The sequence below is a fragment of the Kogia breviceps genome, chromosome 5 (assembly GCF_026419965.1).
Source record: "Kogia breviceps isolate mKogBre1 chromosome 5, mKogBre1 haplotype 1, whole genome shotgun sequence".
In the NCBI taxonomy this organism is placed as follows: domain Eukaryota; kingdom Metazoa; phylum Chordata; class Mammalia; order Artiodactyla; family Physeteridae; genus Kogia; species Kogia breviceps.
The window spans coordinates 96,455,056-96,470,714 of record NC_081314.1 but is presented as its reverse complement, the minus strand read 5'-3'; the positions used below and the strand labels follow the sequence as shown (position 1 = coordinate 96,470,714).

Here is a 15,659-nt window from a genome sequence, read left to right as displayed (position 1 = left end):
CTGGTACAGCCAAATAAATAAATATATTTTTTAAAAAATAGAGAAAATAAATTGAAATAACTTTTAAAAACTAAAAGTTAAAAAAATAGAAGTAATCATTCCATTTAACAATTTGAAATGAAAATCTCATAAAAATTCACAAGTGCAAATAACACCAAGACAGTACACATATTTTTGAATGAAAGGTTCAAGGGCTACGTTTCAACAAATTAGAACAGGATAATTTTTTCAAAGGCAGATTTAAGGATCTGAAAATCTACCTTGTTAATTTCATAATAAAAAGTTCCTCTTTAGAGTATTTCATAAATTATATAAATTCAATTATGATATAAACTATTGGAAACCTGAGCCTCTTGCCTCTTGCCAGCCACCATGTCATTGTTCCATTCATTGTTGTCAGGCTGATGTTGAAAAACTGTAAGACAGTTCCCTGTGGAGACAAAGACGTGAGAATAAAGTCAAACCCACAGAAGGAAGTTAAGTTCTCGTAAGTCAGAACACAAAACCTTTCCCACAGCCCAGTACGACGGTTCTGTAAACAGCACCATGAGAATAAAAGGCAAAGAGTCTAATGTTTTCCCTGAAATAAGCCTAAAACTTAGAGGATGTATGCCCTAAAAGATACTCAAATGCACATCTATTTCATCAGAGGTTTTTTAAAGGAAGGAGGTTTTCAGTATAAATCGTTTCTTGGGTTACTAAATTGCATAAATTTATGAAACACATTTCCAGTTATTGTGCTAAATTTACCTCTCACATTTCAAAAAGTGCTCTTATTCCTCACATTCTAAAATTTGATAACCAACTATAATCCTTTCCAGGCCTTTGATGGATGGATTGATTGACTGATTTTTTTCCATTTTAACATTTCTTCTCTAAGTCTTTCAAACCTGAAAAGATGATGCATCCTAGTGCTTAAAGCTATACTATCAGGTTTCCAGGCCCAACTCTGCCACCGATTAAATGGAGTCCTTGAGCAGGTGACTTTATTCTCCTCCTTCAATGCCCTCACCTTTAAAATTGGGTAGTAATAACAAGCTCAGCGCGTCGTGATGAGGATTTTAAACTGATTCAAAGATGCATTCACAACATATTAGCCATTATCATTATGAATGTTGACCTCTTTCATCTGGTCTTAAATGGGTGGCATTTGCTGAGGAATCAATCCCTTATACTTACTCACTTTTACCTATTGTTACCGTAGTTTAAACTGGCTAGCTCTTAAAATTTTTACATCCAACCAATCATTTGGAGGCCAAATGAAACACAAAGCTGAGTCCGATGAGCAGAGCCTGCTCCATCCAGACAACAGACAGGCAGTGGGGAGGAAGAATATGTGATAGAGATGGCTGATCGGTTAAAGGGAAGGGTCACACAAGTCTGGATAGAAATATCAGTGGGCAAGAAATCCTCACTTTCTGATAGTCTTCCAAATAAACAATGGAAGTTTTTTTTTTCCTTTTAAGGATCCAAGAATGGCTTAGGGAAATGTCACATTTCATCGTATTACAGTATTGATTACTAAGCAAAACATTTTCTAATGACTGATGACAACTCGAGAAGCTACCAAGCATGCTCACGCCTACATTTTTCAACATTTACATGCTACAACATTTTTCTGTCTTTTCCCTATCATACGATTCACAAATGTTTCAATTACACTGAGGAGAAATTTTTTTTTTTTTTAATCTTGGGTTTAATCTCCTGTGGAGGGTATTTTCTCCATTTTCTCCAGGTCTTGTAAGGATGGTGGGGACAGCAGCCACTGGATATTCTGTCCACAAAGATGCATAAACACAAAACCTTTCAGATACACACCACTCACAGCTGTCAATGCACTTATCTCATCATCTTCACAACAACCAAACAGAAAGAAGGGAAGTCTATATTCTCAGTAAATGAAGAAACTGAAACCCAGACAGATGGTTTCTCTGATTTCTTTTTTTTTTTTTTTTTTTTTTTTCTTAATTTTTGTGGTACATGGGCATCTCCCCGGACCGGGGCACGAACCCACATCCCCCGCATCGGCAGGTGGACTCCCAACCACTGCGCCACCAGGGAAGCCCGGTTTCTCTGATTTCTGAGGCAAGTGTTTCTTCTGGGTCTGCATCCATGATCACTACACATTTGGCAGTGCTGTTAATGTGGCCCTCGTGTGTTCTACCTACTTATCTCATCAAAATTGCCTGGCCTACGGCTCATTAAACTTTAACCCACTGCCAGAATTCCCAAATAAGATTGTCAGGGGTTAGTTAACCTCAGTCTTCCTACCAGCTCATGGTTATGTGCATGTCATCTGTCCCAACCAATCAGATTAGACACCAAAATAATAACAACAACAATAATAATGATAGCAACAGAAAGGCCACACAATGATAGAACTTTTATTTACAATTTATTTTATCCTCACAACAATGCTGCAAGATAAGTTATCAGTATCTTTATTTTACAGAAGAGGAAACAAAGTCTCAGGTAAACTAAGAACTCCACAGGGCCACAGAGATAGTGGTGATGGTGTCAGATTTGAAAGCCAAATGAGGCTAGCTTCAAAATCCACCCTCTTCATGATGACACACTGTTTTAAATCTCTGAATTCCCAACATCCAGCGTGATGTCTACCACATGGTTGTAACTCATTAAGAGTGTGTTAATAATTAAAGCCAAAGCCAAAAACAGATGTACTTTCTCCTAACCTGATTGGAAATCTCAATTTTTCTGTCTCATGCTCACTCCCAGGTTTCTCTTCAATAGATGTTGCTCTCTTCTGTGCCTCTGGATTCAGTGGGCTGGAGGAGCTAGCATTACAAAATCTCCACTGCGGCTTCCCAACAACTGCCCATCACCAGCTCTCAGCACATTTTCTGAGGCACACTTGAGCATTTGTGTACTTTCCTATATCTTTACCACTATCATCTGGTGACCTCCAGGGCATTCCCAAATTAGTTAAAAACTTTAGCACCCAAGAGAAAATCTTCTACAGCCCCACATCTGTCATCCCATCTTCCACGACCTTCTCAATGTCAAACAACTACAACTGTGATCCACTTCAGCCACTCTGCATCCTATCATCTTTTAGAACCACCTCCCTTCAAGGTTACGATCTTTGCATTTCCTTTCTCTGGCTATATTACTCTTACTTCCACTGCCAATCTCTCCATTACTGAATCTGATCTTTTTCCTTCCACTCTTTTGTTAACATCTTTATAAACAATCTCCTGCCTCTTTCATACCTTTACCCCTTCCTTCCCTCTCCTCTCTCTTCCCTCTAACACTCTCTCTCAGATACAACTCACCATAAAAATAAAAATATATACATTTATGCCAATAAAAATATCTGGATTACTGCTATTTTCTTACTCATATTTAGGCAAGAATTCTTTTCAAAAGCAGAAAATCGTGATTTTTAGTACATTTTCTAAAGATGAGAAGAAAAAATACTCAAAATTCTTAAGTTTTAGGGTAAAATATGGCTTTTGTTAACTAAATAAAGAAAACAAAGATTTTGATGTGAGATACAAAATTTGTAAATTCTGATTTGAATAATCTACATTTATGTTGATTTATTTATACTTATTTTATTTGCTTATATTATGAGGGAAACACAGAGCTAAGAATTCCATAAATAAGGAATGCTTTATTAATCAAGTTATGATGAAACACCAGTTTCTTTAGGATAATATCAAATTCAAAAAAGGATCTCATTTATATCAGTAAACATAAAACTCTCTTACCTGGCTTGTCTACCATCAAATATATGCCATCCATCCTAGGTGAACATCTAAGAACAGAGAATAGCAAACTAGAGATCTCTCTTCTCTGAGACTGAACCCCTTTTCCTCTTCTCTCTGATTTACCTCCAGGGGGCAGTATAGTTCTGATGAAGATGGACTGCCCTGAATCTGCAATCCCTGCTCTGTCAGTTTCAGTTATATAAACTAGAACAAGTTAGTTAACCTGAGCCTTGGTCTCTCATGCATAAAATGAAGAAAAGAATAGAAACTATTTCACAGGACTGTTATAAGGATGAAATGAGAGAATGGTCAGTATATAACAAGTGCTCCATTAGTACTTGTTTGCTATTATTATTTCATATGTTTTCATTGTATTAGCCTTCCCTGTGATATAACTAAACATAATTTATTCAACTAATATATTTTAAGCTCCTAATACTTGCTAGGCACTCTAGATGATGAGGCTGAAAACATAGCTCAATCCTTCTCCATAAATTAGGTCTAGTAAGGCAAAGCAGATGTGTCAATTATAAATAAAACAATGCAGTAAAGCCGATATACGAAGTACTGCAAGAATACAAGAAAGGTGGATATCTTCACCTCCAACAGGGTAAGTATGGGGAGGGGGCTTCTTGTCATTGTTGGGAGATGAATAGATAGATAAAATTGATTTGAAAATGAAAAGGTCCACCTCCTCATCTCCTGCTCGCCCCCGCACACATGCCCCTGCATCAGGCACCATCCCTAGGTGTATGGACAAACACACATGACCTGAACTCGGCCAATTAGGTGCTCTTGACCTAGATGTTTGGACAAACACACACACATGAGCTGATGAGGGAAACACAGAGCTAATAAGGTGCTCTTGACTGGCCCTTTGATTCTTTTTTTATTATTATTTTATTTTATTTTTTATTTTATTTATTTATTTTTGTCTGCATTGGGTCTTCGTTGCTGTGCACGGGCTTTCTCTAGTTGAGGAGAGCGGGGGCTACTCTTCATTGAGGTACGCAGGCTTCTCATCGCGGTGGCTTCTCTTGTTGCCAAGCACTGGCTCTAGGTGCATGGGATTCAGTAGTTGTGGCTCGTGGGCTCTAAAGCGCAGGCTCAGTAGCCGTGGTGCACGGGCTTAGCTGCTCCGCGGCATGTGGGATCTTCCCGGACCAGGGCTCGAACCCGTTCCCAACCACTGCGCCACCTGGCTCTTTGATTCTTGAGAGAGAGATGTCAAGTTGCTCGAGTTGCCAGGAAATATTCCTGACCCCCAGAGCAGAGGGCAGTGGCCAGTGGTGTGGTGGTAAATGCCAAGGAGCATCAATGTCAACAGTAACCGGAATAGGGACAGATTCTAAGCAGGACAGATTCTAACAGCTATGTCCTCAGCTGTTCATCCTCCCTTGGTTCCCAGTCTCTTTCTGAATTCGATCTCTAGCCCTCTAGCCAATTTGTGAGAAACCCAATATCCTTCCAACAAATTATTTTTCTGCCTATGTTAGACAGAGGTTCTCTGTTATTTGAAACCAAGAACCCCAACTGGTACCTTGGGTCATCAAGTAAAACTTTCCAGCCTCATTGAGACTGTGGCTTTGGCTTTCCAACTGGCCTCTAATCATCACTTTCTTCTATGTTAACTAAGATACTATTCAGTTGCCTTTTTCAGTGTAAACAGACTTTATTGTGAAACTTCATCTTAGCAAAATGCATATCAAGGAAAGTATTGTCTGAATTTTCACTTAGCAAAAGAACCAATTGTTCCTACTTGCCACAAAGAAAAAATCTTCCATGATTCATCCCTTTTACACAAGATCCTCTTATTCTTTTCATTATATGATAAACAATGAAGAAGAAAGCAAAAGATACAGGAAGAACAATGTAAGGAAATAGAGAAATAAATCATTTACTGGTTTCTTGTAGGAATCAACAACCCACTCCTATCTTTATTTTCTTCTTAATATTAAGTTGATCAAACTGGCAGTTTTGTTTTTAATCAAATATAAGCAATTAGCAAAGTAGAAGCTTCACTCACAGGAACATCTTAGTCTGTGGACCACTGTCATTGTCAGAGGATAAACAGGTGAAAAAGATTGAGCTGAAAATGCACACCCCTCCAGGAGGCCCTCAAGGATAACCAAATTGGAAACCACACTTTGAGAATCACTTATGTGAACACTGTAAAGAGAAATATCTTGGTACTCTGAACTACTGAAAAAGGAACGATTAGCTTTGATTCGCTATTTGGAGTATAGGGTACACGGCAACAAAACCTAGTGAGAACATTTAATAAGACCTTTTCACGTTCATATCGCCCCTGCCCTATCACTTCCCAGCTGTCTTCAGATTTTAGCTGAGGTCAGAGTTAAGCCTTCAGGAATGTCTCTCTCTATAGGCAGAAACCTGATTCCCTCTGAAAAAAACTCTTGGTAGAGCTTGGGAAAGCTGCAGTTGCTATCACGTGTACACAGAGAGCTTTTGCAGTCATTGGACTTTAAATGTGTGTCTGTTGGACTGCCAAAAGGTTACTGCTCCCTGGAGAACTGAGCCAGCTCCTCTAAACCCCTCCCACTGACTCATGTTTGTCTGGCTGCAGCTGCTAAAAAAGATGGGAATTTAAAAGCTGCTACACAAGTGCAAAAGCAATAACCAAAACAGTGGCAATATCCTCAGGTCTCGAAAAGAAAATATCCTTACTGAGAAAGGCAAAGGGTGGGAGAAGGGACATAAAATAGTGGAATACAGAACAGATAAAGATGAAAAGAAACAGGAAGGAAATCGCGGGTTCTCAGAGCTGGAAAGTATCTTGCTCTGTGACCTTGCTAAAGGCAGTCTCATGGATTTATTTTCTTCCCCCTGTGGTTAAATTTTCTTTGACCCAGATTTACATGGAAGTTGATTACTGATAACTTGTCCACTATCACAATGTTATAATCATATTCTTCAGCAATGTTCAGAGAATTTTAAAAGTTGTTTATTATTATTTCATTATTACTTCTATCCTAACAATATACCAGTGAGACAGGACAGAAGGTTATTTCCTACATAAAGATCCCTTAACTCTCAAGTCATTGTACACAAATCCATGTTTCATTCAGTAGAGCCCAGAAAACGTTGCTAAACCAACACAACTGTCTTCCAGGACTCTGACTCTGATTCGGTGGCCTCTGCTCTCCCCGCCCCCTTCCATACTCACTTCCTTTCGTTCTCAAGTTTTCCCATCTCTCTCATCAAACAGGAAAGTGATCTAACAAGTATTGATCTGAAGTGTGAAGGAAAGAAAGTGCTGCCATTCTCAGCAATTCTTCCACCTTCAAAAAGAGACAAGGAAAGGATGATGTTCACCACAGAGAAACTGCTAATAATGGAACTTTTTATTCCTAAGTGTGAGAGTTAATTGGAGATGGGAAGCTTTCCCTGAAAGCCCTCAAATCACACTGTTGAGACATACTGAAGGTACAGTTCTCTAAAAATATCCAAACCTTTTCCCTTGATGCCTATTATGCCACAAATTATGCACAACACATTTGATCAAAAAACAGTTGTAACACTGCAAATAAAGCCCATGCCCATACATTAGAAATGTCATCTTTATTGTGTTTCTTACAGAAATCTGCCTTACCAGAATCTGTCTCCTCCATAGCCTTTCTTCATCTGTTATCAAAAACGGGGGTGTTCTTTCTTAATATTGACTCAGCCTAAGAGAGCACTTTAGAATTTCACTAACTGTGTCTCACTTTCTTGTTGTCGTTGTAATCCTGTCACCACCTAACCTAAAGTTTTGCATGAATGTCTCTGATAAATAGGTACATAATCCTTGGACAACTCCATTCAGTTTTATTTTTAGATCTTGCTTAGGTGAGTCTTGCTTAGGTGTCAAATCTCCATGGATTCATTTTCTGTCAGTTTCTCTGTATATTTCCCCAAAGATCTAAAACTATTTATAAACTGCTTCACTTCCTGGAAAGTTTCTGCTACTCCAAGGAAACTGAAGTTTAAGAACATCACTTTGGAACTGGCCACTCTGGCACTGATCCTATTTTTTTCACTTTGGGGGAAAACATTTCAAAAACTCATATTTAAACAAACCTAACTAAACTGCTTATTTTATTTTGTGAAATTGTGCCTCCCCAGCAAAACTGTTAACTCTTAGAAGGCAAGAAATATGCCTACTGTTTGTTTGTTTGCTAGTGAGTTGACTTATCATCACTCCTCCCAGAACCTAGCATGGCTCCCTTGCACACAGTGGGTATACAACTGCATTTTGGTAACTGAACTAGAACTAGGTAATTCAATACTTAAGGCTATGTTTTTTGGCAGCCAACATTTTTGTCTATACAGACAAATGAAAATGGAGACAGTTAAAATAGCTTCGGCTTATGAAATACACACTGACACTTGTCTCTTAGCTAAGAAATGTATAAATGTAGAGCTGAGGGGAGGAATTATATTATTCACTATCTAGAACAGGCTAATAACACTCTGACTTGTTACTGAATAGTTATACATCTCAAGGAACTGGGCCCGCTTGCCCTTAAAGTTACCAGTGAACATGTATAACAAACCTTTGAGTTTTCAGGGGGTTTTTTTTTCAGATGCATTATGACATCAGGCTTTTTTTTCCTTTATGTGTGCCTTATTTTTTCTTTAGGTCATTACTTCCCACAGTAGTTTTTCTAATATATGCATACTAGAATAAATTAAAAGCTATTATCACTTATTAGTCATCGTTTATGGTATACATTTAAGAATTTTGACTTTAAATATTTCTTTTAAATTTAAAATTATCCTTGTGAGAGTAACCTATGCACAGCATTCAATAAGGTATTGCCTGTAGAATTGTAGCTTTCTTTTTTGTTATTAAAATTCAAATAAATAATTAAACTTAATGGACATTGAACAAGTCAAATTACCACATTAAAACAGTTAGTTTCAACAGTTAAATGGGGTTTGTAAAACTCTATGACCTAGGTTGGATCCTAATTTTCAGTAGTAACACTTAGAACATGCTTTGGCTTTCTTGGGCAACATTAATGGAAAATATATATTTAAGTATACATCTATGTATATATTCTTCATATGTAGATACACATCTATATATATTTAAGTGTATATATATATGTATTCATATGTATACACACACACATATATATTTATATATGCAATTTTTTTAGGGTAAGCTCCTGTAAAAAGCATCTTTCTCAGATGCTTTTTTTTTTTTTGTCCTAATTTGGATCCAGTTCCCATTAATTTAAAAACAATAGAAAGCAAACTGTTTAGGAAAACAAAACAAACATCTGTTGAACACTTACTACTTACTAATATACTCTGTGATTCTCCTAACAACCTTGCAAGGTAACTATTATTATTCATATATTAAAAATGAAGAAACTACATCACAGAGGAGTTTTCATCAGCTTTCATGGCTAGTAAACAAAAGAGCAAAAATTGCCTGACCAGAAAGCCAGTGCTGTTTGTATACACCAGACCCCTAGAGGACTCACCTGAGAATCACCACCAAGGCAGTGGCTTGAAGAAAACTTTGACTCTACAAAGTGTTTGCAGATACTTATTTGTGAGATATTTTCTCAGAAGAATAAAACCCATCTTCCCATAAATATCATAAAACCCATGTTCCCATAAACAGTAGTATTGTTAATGTACATACAGCATTTCAATCTAAGCATCTTAACACTTGGTCATATCATAAACTTTGGCAAATATTCTTTCTCACTTTGCCGAATATTCTTTCTCAATATACAATCTGTTAACAACAACAGGCCCAATATGGAGTTGCTTATGTTAAGCCCCAAGTCACCAAACCAGGACTTAAACTACAGCTTTGGTTCTCCCAGAAATGGAATCTTAAACCAGTCAATCAGGAATCACCTGATCATCACTAGCTAAGTCAGCTGCCTGAGAGACCCCTACCATCACCTAAAGAAAAGTATCCTGGGGATAACCAACCTACTTTTTTGCCTAGTATAACTTCCTTGTTCCTGCTCCCTTCTGTCTATAAAAGTCTTTCCTTTTGTACAGCTTCTCAGAGCTCCTTTCTATCTGCTAGAATTGGGATGCTGCCCAATTCATGAATCACTGAATAAAACCAATACGATCTTTAAAATTTACTCAGTTGAATTTTGTTTTTTTAACAAATCATAAATATGAAAATTAGAAGGAACCCTATAAATAGATTGACCAGCTCTCTGTTTGCCCAGGACTTTGAGACTACTAAGACAAGGGACTTTCAGGTTTAAAATTGGGACTAAGGAGTTCCTGGGACCTGGGACTTTCAGTCTGGAAAAAGTCCCAGGCAGATCAGAACAAGTTGCTCACTCTACATATCATCTGGTCCAGACCCTTCATTTCACAGGGAAAGAAGCCAAGGTGCGGAGAAAAACACATCAAGTCAACCAGTTAGTGACCCAAGCCACTTGTACTCTTCTTCTCTTATTTATATAGATTCATTGAGCCTCCAGTTATAATTTCTCAATCTTCATCAATTAGTTTAATTGTTCATCATTTACACTACTCATTAGGATCTGTGTGTCAGGAACCAAATCTGTTTCCTTTGTATTTTCAGCACTAGTCCAATTCCTGATTTGGTGGTTACAATTTGATATGTTTGTTGACTGCTATTGAAGAACTATATTTTGTTGCTTGGGGGAATTGAGGTCTTTATTCAAGTCATATTGGACCAGAATAACAATGATATATTAAAGATAGAAAGCTGGGAGCTGCACGAAGCAACATCTTCACCAATTTTTCCTTTACTTCCTGTATTTTATGTACTGAACATGTATAACTTTATAATGAAAAATAAAAAGCATTTTTAAAAGAATAATTATCAGTGCCTTGTGTCCCCCTGATTAACCATAGGGCTTCTGATTCAGGAGGTGAAGATCATGCCATAGGATAAATTACTATCCCAGCTGTCCTTGTTGCCATGCTTCCTGCCAATCTAGCAACAACAGAGCACCTTATTCTCCTCCGTCATTGCCCGTCACCCATTGTCCTCACAAATTATTTGTAGAGACAGAAGAGGGCAACCCATGAACAGATACTGATGTTTCCTTGACTATATCAATAAACATCCCCCAGTTCCTGCTCATATTAAAATCTGAACTGGCAGTGAAAAAAGCTTAAAAATTGATGTAGCACTTGAGATATGAGATTTCAAAGAAGGGAGTTCTCCAGCTGTGCTACATCTTCACATCTGCCAAAATGCTCATGGTTTGACTCTGTGCATTCCGAGTTACATTCCTTCCTCTTAAAAAGATGAGAACCGTGAGCCAGAGCTCATTAAGAAATAGTAAACACTCTGGCTCCCAAGTTGCTGTCTGACACCAAGTAACTTTCTTTGATCAGTAGAAATAGTATATTATATTCACTATAAACCTTTAAGTGGGAATCACTGCCAAGAAATTCCAACAGAGATGAAAATACCAGAATTCTGAAGTTGACCCACAACTGCTTCCTGATCCCACAGTACACTGTGACTTGAAGAGTTTAATTCATTACTATTTAATTTTGGAAATGTTTCTACACCCACTTTGAAATATCCTTTTTCTTTTTTTTTTTTCCCTCCTTGAAACTCAGAGTATCATTGTCCTATAACTTGAAACTATACCCTGGGATTATTTTATTATAGTGCAAAAGTAGATTTCCAGAGATCAGGAGGCGGCCACTTGTTATTTATTTATTTATTTATTTTCTTTTTTTTTTTTTGGCTGTGTCGGGTCTTAATCGTGGCATCTTCCGTTGCGGTGCACAGGCTTCTCTCTAGTTGTGACGTGCAGGTTTTTCTCTCTCTAGTTGTGGCGTGCAGGCTCCAGAGCGCATGGCCTCTGTAGTTTGCGGCACGCGGGCTCTCTCGTTGAGGCACATGAGCTCAGTAGTTGTGGCGCCCAGGCTTAGCTGTCCTGTGGCATGTGGCACAGGCATGTGCATAGCCCGTGATCCAGCGAGTCCACTTGTAGAAATTTATCCAACTGACACTTGAGGAGAAGGCAAACATATGCAAATCACAATGTGACATTTACCACTGCTTGTAATAATAAAAAAGAAGAGAAAAAAACAAATAATAAACTGATTAAATAAAGTGTGATATCAAAGCATTGAAATTCTGTTAAAAAGAAACAGGTAAATCTATATCTGTTGATATGATAGAGAAAAATAAATCAGTTTCTCACTGATTTTGACTGTCTGTTAACTAGCTTTAAGCCATCGTCATTACATAGGAAAGGGCATAGGAACGAGGCTGAGAAAAGGGTTCTTGGGGCTGCATCCACATAGCACATTCATAAGAATACTTGGAAGTTTTTGTTTATCAAAGCTGGAAGACTTGCAGGAGAACTTCCTGGCCCACCTGGCACAGCACACTGGGATGGTGTACATTTGATACAACTGTGCCAAGATCTTGTTCCTCTCTAAGTGGCCAGGCAAGGATCTGCTGCCACCAGCAGTGAGTGGCCTCTTCTATTCACTCCAGAGTGCTGCACAAATAACCACTGTTCCAAGTGTACACAGAAGTTTGGGAAGCTGTGGATTTTAGGAACTGCAGAAGTTACCTGGTACTTGTATCACTGCATGTCTCAAAGACTAATTTCCAAAGAAAAGAAAGCAAAATACTGACTGTAGCTAAAGCATCCTATGCTAAAGAATGAAGATTCCTGGGGCTATTTGAACATTTCCTTCATCTTTTACCTTAAAATCACTTTGAAATGCTAAGTGAAAGAAGCCAGACACAAAAGATCATATAATATATGATTCCATTTATGTAAAATGTCCAGAAAAGACATATCTATACAAACAGAAAGTAGATTAGTGGTTGCCTGGGGCTGGGGAACAGACTGACTGCAAATGGGCATTAGGAATCTTTTGGGGATGATGAAAATGTTCTAAAATTGAACTGTGCTGATGGCTACACAACTCTGCAAGTTTATTAAAAATCATTGAATGGTGTACTTAAAATGAGTGAATTTCACAATATGTAAATTATATATCAACAAAGCTCTTAAGAAACACTCGGAAGTAATATTTTTTGCTTTTTTTGCGGTACGCGGGCCTTTCACTGTTGTGGCCTCTCCCGTTGCGAAGCACAGGCTCAGCGGCCATGGCTCACGGGCCCAACCGCTCCGCGGCACGTGGGATCTTCCCAGACCGGGGCATGAACCCGTGTCCCCTGCATCGGCAGGCGGACTCTCAACCACTGCGCCACCAGGGAAGCCCCACTCTGAAGTAATATTAAACAATTTTATAATTTTAGCCATATTACTTAAATTTCTAAACAGAAATATATCTAAGTTATAAAAAGGTTGCAATATTGATATCCTATTTTTTCATTAAAAAAAAGAAGCTATATTTTTAAAAAAGAAAAAAGTCTTTAATCTTGAATATGCACAGAAAATGACTAGGAGGAAATATAAGGAATGTTGTTTTTAGTGGGTAAGATTAAAGTTTCCTTGCAGGGAAATTTTTTTTTTTTTTTTTTTGCGGTACGCAGGCCTCTCACCGCTGCGGCCTCTCCCATTGCGGAGCACAGGCCCCAGACACAGAGGCTCAGCGGCCATGGCTCACGGGCCCAGCCACTCCGCGACACGTGGGATCCTCCCGGGCCGGGGCAAGAAACCGCGTCCCCTGCACTGGCAGGCGGACTCTCAACCACTGCACCACCAGGGAAGCCCTACAGGTAAATTTTTACTTCTCACTTTATGCATTTTTGTACCATTAGGTATTTTTATAGGCAAATATTCCCTTTTAAAAACATACAAATTATCCTTAATGTCTATGTTTTTCTTTGGGTCTCAAACAGACTTGTCACCAAGAGTCTCAGAACATAAGTCATTTATAATTAAATATTTCAGTTCCAGAATAAAAAGGTAAAGTATTTGCTGGTTCTGGAAAAAAAATGTGATTAAAGATTTAACGCACACTCTCTCAGCAAAACTGCACTACAGTAATGTTTTAGAGTGTGCTATGTGTTGTATTGATGGTATGCAGACAATTTTAGGTCAGACGTTGGCAAAGTTTTTCTTAAAGAGCTAAATAATGAATATGCTAGTCATTGTGGGCCATTCTGTCTCAACTGTTCTGCTGTTACAGGTCAAAAGCAGCCACAGATGATTCATAAATGAATAGACTTGACTGTGTTTGTTGATTCCTGTATTAGATGGCAGATTAGATCATTTTTTATTTTAACACTTGTCTGAATATGTATTGAAAAATTATAACTAGCATACGAAGTCCATGAATTCACAAGTATTATTGCTTAGAATGAGGCTAAATTCATGTAAGTTTTTTAAAGGCTGGAAATTTAACGAAAATATTGAGTAAATATATAGAACAGAAGGTATCTGGGTATGACAAAAATCATGAAAGATATTTGCAAATGATAAACATTTGGGAAAACTACATTTGAGTATAAACATCAATTTCTTATTGAATGAATAAAATCTCTCCAGACTAGGTAACTCTTATCAGAATCCAACCCAGTACTTGAGGCAAAGCTCCTTGAAAGAAATATCAGACTGTAGACCAAAAATCCTCAAAAGCAGTGATCCTTAATATTTACTAGATCACAGAAATTATGGACCCGTTACTCAGAAAAAAATGCATACTTAAAAACTGAGCTCCCTGCAACACATCCAAATTCAGAGACTTCAAAATAGTGAAAGAAAAGAGAACATACACAACAACATCATTCCCAGGTTTTTTCCAGGCACTCCAGTGCACGTGACCTGTGCTCAGCGCTGAACTCAGCAAATCAAACAGACAGACCAAGAATACAGTGCCCTTTAGGAACCAGTGCCCTCCTCACATACCAATTGTGATGACACAGGAAACTGTGCAGTGTCAGAATAAAGTACTGTTGCTGCCAAGGACTGCCCCCATTCGATTCAACATTCTGCAGTCCAGGTCAGAAAAAGAACAGAGTTCTAAAGCTCTTGACTCTTCCTCCACTTTCCTAAATGCGGCCATAATTTCCAAACTGATAAACTAACCATCATTAGGGTCTTTTTTCCACGTAGCAACATCATAAGTGAGGAAGGGTAGGGGAGGGTATATGGTGGAGAAAAAAGGAGCTAAGATTTTTGAGCACCTACGTGCTAGGTACTCTGCATACGCTGTTTTACTGAGTGCTTACAACAAATCCATGAGGTAGACGTAGTTATTTTCATTTTAGAGAAAAGGAAATATAAACATTTGTCTAAATTTATCTCCTTTGTCTCCTCAAGATGAAACTTTCATATCAGTAATATTGAACAGTCAATACTGATCTGTAAATATATCTTATTTCGTGCTTCCCTGTTAGCTTTGCTCAGGCTGCTAGAATGTTCTTTCTATATCTGTATTCAACTAAATTGTACTTGGCTTTAAGACTCAGCTTAAGTATGGCTTTCCCTGAGAAGCCTTCCCTAAAGCCCTCCGCCATTCTCAGTTCACACTCGCCTTGGTTTCAGTTCCACACAACACTACAATTCTACATACTTCCATGGTACACTCATGAAATCGCTGGTTTACTTGCCAGTCTACCCTAGTAGACTTAAAACATCTCTGTAAATACAGAGATCATTTCTTTTTTTTTTTTTTTTTTTTTTTGCGGTATGCGGGCCTCTCACTGTTGTGGCCTCTCCCACTGCGGAGCACAGGCTCCGGATGCGCAGGCCCAGCGGCCATGGCTCACGGGCTTAGTCGCTCCGCGGCATGTGGGATCCTCCCAGACCGGGGCACGAACCCGTGTCTCCTGCATCGGCAGGCGGATTCTCAACCACTGCGCCGCCAGGGAAGCCCCAGAGATCATTTCTATTTGACGTCTCTCCTCAGAGCTTTAATGCTGTGTCTGGCACAAAGTAAGAAATCCATAATCTGCTATATAAATAAATGAAGAAATGAACTGCATTGCCCAATGTCCTACAGCATGTAAATTGTAGAACC

General features: G+C 38.4%; 1 long non-coding RNA gene across 1 annotated transcript in view; it reads right to left on the bottom strand.

The window, feature by feature from the left end:
• Positions 1–344: 344 nt before the first annotated feature.
• The window catches only part of LOC136794267 (uncharacterized), a 154,141-nt gene continuing 138,826 nt past the window's right edge, over positions 345–15,659 (bottom strand). The window contains exon 3 of the long non-coding RNA XR_010840792.1: positions 345–430. This is a non-coding gene — a long non-coding RNA (uncharacterized lncRNA). The remainder of the gene's footprint in view (positions 431–15,659) is intronic.